Consider the following 8,750-nt stretch of genomic DNA (forward strand, 5'->3'; position numbering starts at 1 on the left):
ATGATGATGATGATCCCAATGAAGTCCAGCTCGATGACGGTGACGATGGCGACGATTTCCCCCCTCCGGGAGGGAATTTCCCCTGCAGATTTCTGCCTGCCGGAGAGCTCTTTTCTCTCTGGTGTTTTCCGCCTCGAGGAGGCGGCGATGACTATCCTCGATGTTCCTCCGCACCTGAGGGTTTCTGGGAGATGAAGTACGCGAAATGGCGATGGCCGAGGGGGTCGTGGGCCCCCTCCCCACGTGGCGGCGCGCCGGCATTGGTGGCCGCGCCGGCCCATGGGGAGGGCCCATAGCGGCCCTCCTCGGCCTCCCCCTTTGGTTGGCTCCGTCATCTGGAAAAATAGGAGCTTTGGTATATTTTCCGTCAATTGTTGATCTTCAGAAATATTATATCCTGACGGTGCTTTTTCCAGCAGAATTCTGACTCCGGTGAGTAATTCTCCAATAATCATGAAACATGCAAAACAGATGAAATAACATAAGTATCATCTCTAAATATGAAATATATCAATGAATAACAGTAAATTATGATATAAAATAGATGCAAAATGGACGTATCAGTGTACGTGTGTGGGATGAGAACAAAGAAGAGGAATTTGACCTACGAGTGTTGCTTTTCGTAACCATCAACGATTGGCCTGCTCTTAGTAACCTATCGGGACAGACAAATAAGGGATACAATGCATGCACGCATGGCTTACATGAGACTGAAAGTGTGTATTTGCCAAATTGTAAGAACAGAACGCGTACCTGGGGCATCGTCGATTTCTTCACCGACATCATAACCTAAGAAAGAAAGGCAAGCATTTCAACGGCAAGGCAGATCACCGGCCAAAGCCTGCGGAACGTACTGGTGCGGAGGCTGAGGAGGGCCGCCATGGGCCCTCCCCATAGGCCGACGCGGCCACCTGGCCAGGCGCGCCGCCACGTGGGGAGGGGGCCCACGACCCCCCTCGGCCATCTCCCTTTCGCGTACTTCATCTACCCGAAAACCTAAGGTGCTGGAGATCATCGAGAATAGACGTAGCCGCCTCTGCGGGGCGGAAAACACCAGAGAGAAAAGAGCTCTCCGGGAGGCTGAAATCTACCGGGGAAATTCCCTCCCGGAGGGGGAAATCGTCGCCATCGTCATCGTCATCGAGCTGGACTTCATAGGAATCATCATCATAATCATCATCATCTCCATCACCGTCACCATCATCTCCACCGCTGCACCTCGTCTCCGTTGTAACATCTAGGGTTGAATCTTGATTATTTCATAGGGGAAACTCTCCCGGTGTTGATTACTCCTTGTTATTGATGCTATTGAGTGAAACCATTGAATCAAGGTTTATGTTCATATTGTTATTCATCATCATATCACCTCTGATCATGTTCCATATGATGTCTTGTGAGTAGTTCGTTTAATTCTTGAGGACATGGGTGAAGTCTAAATGTTAGTAGTGAACTATGTTGAGTAATATTTAATGGTTTGCTATTTAAGTTGTGGTGTTATTCTTCTAGTGGTGTCATGTGAACTTCGACTACATGATACTTCACCTTTATGGGCCTAGGGGAATGCATCTTGTATTCGTTTGATAATTGTGGGGTTGCCGGAGTGACAGCAGCCTGAATCCCCGTTGGTATATCGATGCATGAGGGATAGCAGGAACTCAGAGTTTAAGGCTGTGGTTAGATTTATCTTAATTTCTTTCTTGTATTTGCGGATGCTTGCAAGGGGTTTAATCACAAGTATGTATTAGTCCTAGGAAGGGCGGTGCATTAGCATAGGTTCACCCACACAACACTTATCAAAACAATGAAGATTAATCAACTATATGAAGCGAAAGCACTAGACTAAATTCCCGTGTGTCCTCAAGAACGTTTGGTCATCATAAGTAAACAAACCGGCTTGTCCTTTGTGCTAAAAAGGATTGGGCCACTCGCTGCAATTATTACTCTCGCATTTTACTTACTTGTATTTAATTTATCTGCTATATCAAAACCCCCTGAATACTTGTCTGTGAGCATTTACAGTGAATCCTTCATCGAAACTGCTTGTCAACACCTTCTGCTCCTCGTTGGGTTCGACACTCTTATTTATCTAAAGTACTACGATACACCCCCTATACTTGTGGGTCATCAAGACTATTTTCTGGGGCCGTTGCCGGGGAGTGAAGCGCTATTGGTAAGTGGAATTGGTAAGGAAAACTTTTACTGTACGTGCTGATTTTATTTCTGCCTGCTGCCATAATTCATTATGGAGAGATCTTCTCTTGAATTCCTATTTGGAAAATCTACTACTACTGCAAAGGTAGTGGATGAGGCGCCAGGTGAGAAAGAGGTTCCATATAAAATACCTATGAAAATCATTGAACGTGTTGTGGATAACCGCTATGAAGGGGATGGAACTGTCCATCCTGGAGATCATTTACTATTTTTACATGAATTATGCGGGTTATTCAAGTGTGCAGGTATTTCTATGGATGAAGTTAGGAAGAAACTATTCTCTATATCTCTGTCTGGTAAAGCGGCGCATTGGTATAAATTGCTGAAGAATGGGCATTCTCTTGATTGGAAGGATATTGTGCCTCTATTTTATTCTAAATTTTATCCTCCAAGTGAAATTCACAAAGACCGCAACCGCATATATAATTTCTGGCCTCATGATGGAGAGAGTATTCCCAAGCATGGGGGAGATTGAAGTCTTTAATGAGCTTCCTGGTAATATCATCATTGATAATTTCTATGCAAGACTTTCTTTTCAAGATAAAACCTTGCTGGATACTTCTTGTTCTGGATCATTCACGCGCAACAAAGAAGAGTTTAAATGGGACCTTCTTGATCGGATTCAGGAGAATACTGAAGGATGGGAGAACGACGAAGGTAGAGAGTCGGGTATAAATTATGATTATGAATGCATTGAAACTTTTATGGATACTGATAAATTTCGTAATATGAGTGCTACTTATGGTCTTGATTCTCAAGTTGTTGTAAATTTTTATAAAGCTTTTGCCTCTCACTTTTAATTGCCTAGGAAGAATTTTAATAAGTATCATGAACCTTACAAAGATAAAACTGATGCACCTATAGGTAAATGTATTGAAGTTAAAACTGTTGACCATATTCTTCCTGAAGCTTATATTGAAAAAAATCCCTTTTCCTGCTAAAATGAAGGAGTATTCTGTTATAACTAGTGTGGTTAACAAAAGTGCAAAGAAACCTATGGAACCTGAGGAACAAATAAATGTTGAACCTGCTGTTGCAATACTTAAAGACCTTTTGACTGAAAATGTAGAAGATGGTCACATCATTTTCTGTGAAGATGCTTCTAATATTGTTTCACATCCTAGTAAGTCTAGGAAAGCCATTGTTCCTATGCTCTCTGTTAGAATTGGTGATCATTGTTATTATGGTTTATGCGATATTGGTGCAAGTATTAGTGCCATTCCTTATGAGCTTTACAGGGAAATCATGCATGAAATTGGTTCTTGTGAACTTGAAGATATTGATGTGGTTATTCGGCTAGCTAATAGAGAAACTATCTCTCCTATTGGTATTGTTCGAGATGTGGAAGTTCTATGTGGTAAGATTAAATATCCTGCTGACTTTTTGGTAGTTGGTTCTGCTGCTAGTAAGACTTGTCCTATCATTTCTGGTAGGCCATTTCTAAATACTTCTGGAGCTATTATAGATTGCAAGAAAGAGAAAATTGTGACTAAATTTGCTGGTGAATCTTATGAGTTTAATTTCTCTAAATTTGCCGAAGTTCCTTATGAAGCTGAATTGCCCAATAATGATTTTAGAGTTGCACAGCTTGCATCTATTGCTCTTGCTCCCACTAATCCTTTGCAGGAACATTTAGAGGATCATGAGAGTGAAGTCTTTAGGGAAGAAAGGAATGAGCTTGATGAAATTTTCCTTCGTCAACCTATTCTTAAACATGACTTACCGGTTGAAGATCTAGGTACAACACCACCACCAAAGGAAGATCCTGTTTTTGATTTGAAACCGTTGCCTAATAATTTTAAGTATGCTTATATTGATGATAAGAAAACATATCCTGTTATTATTAGTGCTAAGCTTTCAGATTTTGAGGAAGAAAGATTATTGGAATTTTTTAAAACACCGAGGAGCTATTGGCTACACTCTTGATGACTTGAAGGGGATTTCTCCCTCTATTTGCCAACACGCCATCAACATGGAAGATGATGTAAAGCCTGTTGTTGAACATCAGCGTCGTCTAATTCCTAAGATGAAGGATGTGGTAAGGAATGAGGTATTAAAACTACTTGAAGCTGGTATTATATATCCTATTGCTGATAGTAGATGGGTTAGTCCTTTGCATTGTGTTCCTAAGAAAGGAGGAATAACTGTTGTACCTAATGATAATGATGAGCTCATCCCTCAAAGAGTAGTTGTAGGGTATAGAATGTGCATTGATTATCGAACAGTTAATAAAGTTACTAAGAAAGATCATTACCCTTTACCTTTTATTGATCAAATGCTAGAAAGGTTATCTAAAAATACTTATTTCTGTTTTCTTGATGGTTATTCTGGGTTTTCACAAATTGATGTTAGAACTAAAGATCAAGAGAAAACGACTTTCACTTGTCCCTATGGAACTTATGCTTATAGGCGTATGCCTTTTGCTCCTACTACTTTTCAAAGATGCATGTCTGCTATTTTTCATGGTTTTTGTGAAAAGATTGTAGAGGTATTCATGGATGATTTTTCTTTCTATGGGAATTCTTTTGATAATTGCTTGCGAAACCTTGATAAAGTTTTGCAGAGATGTGAAGAAACTAACCTTGTTCTTAATTGGGATAAATGCCACTTTATGGTTAATGAAGGGATTGTATTGGGACATAAAATTTCTGAGAGAGGTATTGAAGTTGATAGAGCTAAGGTTGAAGCAATTGAGAAGATGCCCTATCCTAGGGATGTTAAAGGTATTCGTAGTGTTCTTGGTCATGCTGGTTTTTATAGGAGATTTATTAAAGATTTCTCTAAAATTTCGAAGCCTCTTACTAATCTTCTTCAAGAAGATGTACCTTTCGTTTTTGATGATGATTGTAAGGAAGCTTTTGAAACTCTAAAGAAAGCCTTAACAACTGCTCATGTAGTTGAACCTCCTGATTGGAATTTACCTTTTGAAATTATGTGTGATGCTAGTGATTTTGCTGTTGGTGCTGTTCTTGGACAACGAGTAGATAAAAAATTGAATGTTATTCATTATGCTAGTAAAACTCTTGATGCTGCTCAAAGAAATTATGCTAGAACTGAAAAAGAATTATTAGCTGTGGTTTTTGCTTGTGACAAGTTTAGACCTTGTATTGTTGATTCAAAAGTCATAATTCATACTGATCATGCTACAATTAGGTACCTTATGGAAAAGAAAGATGCTAAGCCAAGGCTTATTAGATGGGTGCTTCTTTTGCAAGAATTTGATTTACATATTGTAGATAGGAAAGGTGATGATAATCCCATTGCTGATAATTTGTCTAGATTGGAAAATATTGTTTATGATCATGTTCCTGTTAATGATAGTTTTCCAAATGAACAATTGGCTGCAATAACGGTGAGCTCGCGAGATAGTCCATGGTATGCTGATTATTCTAACTTTATTGTTTCGAAGTACTTGCCTCCAACCTTTTCAGCTCAGCAGAGGAAGAAATTCTTTTATGACTTGAGGCATTATTTTTGGGATGACCCACACTTATATAAAGAAGGAGTGGATGGTATGATGCAAAGATGTGTTCCCGAATATGAACAACAAGAGATATTGAGTAAGTGTCATGGTAGTGTTTATGGAGGACATCACGCCGGAGATAGAACCGCGCAAAAGGTTCTGCAGTCAGGTTTTTATTGTCCAACCCTTTTTAAAGATGCAAGAAAGTTTATTTTATCTTGTGATGAATGTCAAAGAGTTGGTAATATCTCTAGACGCAATGAAATGCCTATGAATTATAATCTTGTTATTGAGCCATTTGATTGCTGGGGATTTGACTTCATGGGTCCTTTCCCTTCTTCAGAAGGTAACACTCATATACTTGTTGCTGTAGATTATGTTACTAAATGGGTGGAAGCCATACCCACAAAAAGTGTTGATGGTGAGACCTCTTTAAAAATGCTTTTAGATGTTATTTTTCCTAGATTTGGAGTACCTAGATATCTTATGACTGATGGAGGTTCTCATTTTATTCATGGTGGTTTTAGAAAAACTCTTGCTAAATATGGTATTAATCATAGGATTGCTTCCACTTATCATCCTCAAACTAGTGGACAAGTAGAATTATCAAATAGAGAAATTAAATCTATCTTGCAAAAGACTGTTAATAAATCTAGGAAAAATTGGGCTAGTAAGTTGAAGGAAGCACTATGGGCTTATAGAACTTCTTATAAAAATCCTATGGGTATGTCTCCTTATAAAATGGTTTATGGAAAAGCTTGTCATTTACCTTTAGAACTAGAGCACAAAGCTTATTGGGCTGTAAGAGAACTTAATAAAGACCCTAAACTTGCCGGTAAGAAAAGGTTGCTACAATTGAGTTCTTTAGACGAATGGAGAAGTGAGGCTTATGAAAATGCTAAACTTTTTAAGGAGAAAGTTAAGAAATGGCATGATAGAAGAATTATCAAAAGAGAATTTAATGTTGGAGATAAAGTCCTATTGTATCGGTCTCGTCTCAGATTTTTTGCAGGGAAATTACTCTCAAAATGGGAAGGACCATATGTCATTGTGGAGGTGTTTCGTTCAGGGGCAATAAAAATTAGTTCTCTGAAAGGTGATGCCACACAAGTGGGTGAATGGACAAAGACTCAAGCATTATATTTCTGGAGATTCTTATAATGAAGATGTTGATGTTATTCAAGTGATGACTCCGGAAACTTTCATCAAAGATCAAATTGATAGTTCTGCAGAATTCGACTTCGAATAGGTAACAGTTCTGGTAATAAAAAGTTCGCGTTTAACTTTCGGAACAATGTTTTTGCTATTTTTTAGAAAATATGAAAAATTACGAGATCGAATCGGAGCGGAGGAGATGCACGAGGGCGTGTCCCCACGTGGTGGCGCGGGCCCCACCGTGGCCGTGCCGCCCTATGGGGACAGCTCCTCGGAGTCCCTCTTCCACTCTGGTTCGACCTGGTACTTTCCTTCTGTCTTGAAAATTTTTGCTATATAATCCCCCATATCCCCCGAGGTCCGTATATTGTTTTCTCGTCGTGTTTTGTTTCGAGCCATTTTCTGCCAGATACTGTTTTCAGATCTAGAGCCACCATGTCTTCATCGGGGACTCCGAAGGACAGCTTCTTTGGGAACGTCGTCAACCCGTATATGAACGAGCTGAAGATGCATCCCAAGGAATTGCTGCTCGTGGATGGAGCGTTGCAGATTGAAGATGTCCGGGGTCCTAAAGAGAAGGAAGCTTGGAGGACAGGATGGAGAAGCTAGAACAAGAGGTCTTCACCTACAAGAAGATGGCTGAACGTGAAGTGGACATCTTCCACAAGATTGTGTCCGAACTTATTGATGAACACAAGAAGGAGATTGCAAAGCTGTGGGACGATATCCTCTCGCTTCACAACACTACCAACAAACTCCAAGTGCAACTTTATGATGTTCAGAATCAAAACTATGAGTATGAAAATAGGTTTAAACACATAAGCTATGCTGCCAGTTTCAGGAATACTGAGACCAAGATGTCGTTTCTTGATGGAGAACCTCTTCCTTGGAAGTCTGATGACGGGAAGAATCCACCATCACCACCGAAGGAGTAATTCATCATTGGTATTGGCACCCCCTTGGTTTGTTCCAAGCTTGGGGGGAGTGCCGCGGTATCACATCATCACTATCTTTTACGTTTTACTATCAAGTAGTGTCATATCATGAGTAGGGAAGTTATCATATAAGATGGTTGCAGTGTGGAAGTATCTCTCTTTTAGTTGGTTATCTATATATCCCTTGGTGTGAGTTATCGTTATGGAATATTAATGAGAAGTTTTGTCATTTACATTTTGCACACCTTATTTTAGTTTGCAATTTCTGTTATATGATTGATCTTGTTGTTAGTATTGGTATCACTTTGGGAGCATTAAGTAAATCTATTTGGTTTTGGCAAACTTAGCATTGGTCAACAACAACAATACTTTGAGGTTTAAGTAGAAAAGAGGGAAATACATGTAGATAAATTATTTCATTATCTTTCTTTCTTGTTAGCTAATCTTAACTATTAAATTGGAACCCGGTGTTGGTGCGTGTACGTCGTGTGCTGAATTTCCTTTTAGCCCCTCGAAAACCGGCATACCGGCATATTAACCCGCAGTCCTGCTATCAACCGATAAAATCCCACCAACTGGACCCGCGCCGGCCCCGCCGGCCAGCTCCTGCCGTCCGCGACGCTGGAGGCGGCCGATACCGACGCGACGAGGGCCGCCGGCCGCCGCACCCCGCTTCCAGCACGGACGAGCGGAAGACCGCCGCTACACACATCGTCCAACCGGAGGCGCAGTCAGTCTTGGGACGAGCTCCATCCAGGTGAGAGGAAACACGGGGATGCCAATTGCCATTCAAGACGGAAGGTGCCGGATGGCCATGTGTTGGGCAACAAGTTGAATCGAGTTGGGAATTTCTTTTTCACAATGACGAGGATTTGGGATTTCAAAAGCACGCACGCAGTTTAGATGTCATATGAAAGTGCAAATTTTTAAAAAGAAACCGCGCGCAAGACGGAAGAACAGTTCAATCGGACCGTTAATGCTTGCAA

This window comes from Lolium perenne, chromosome 3 (genome assembly GCF_019359855.2).
Source record: "Lolium perenne isolate Kyuss_39 chromosome 3, Kyuss_2.0, whole genome shotgun sequence".
NCBI lineage: Eukaryota > Viridiplantae > Streptophyta > Magnoliopsida > Poales > Poaceae > Lolium > Lolium perenne.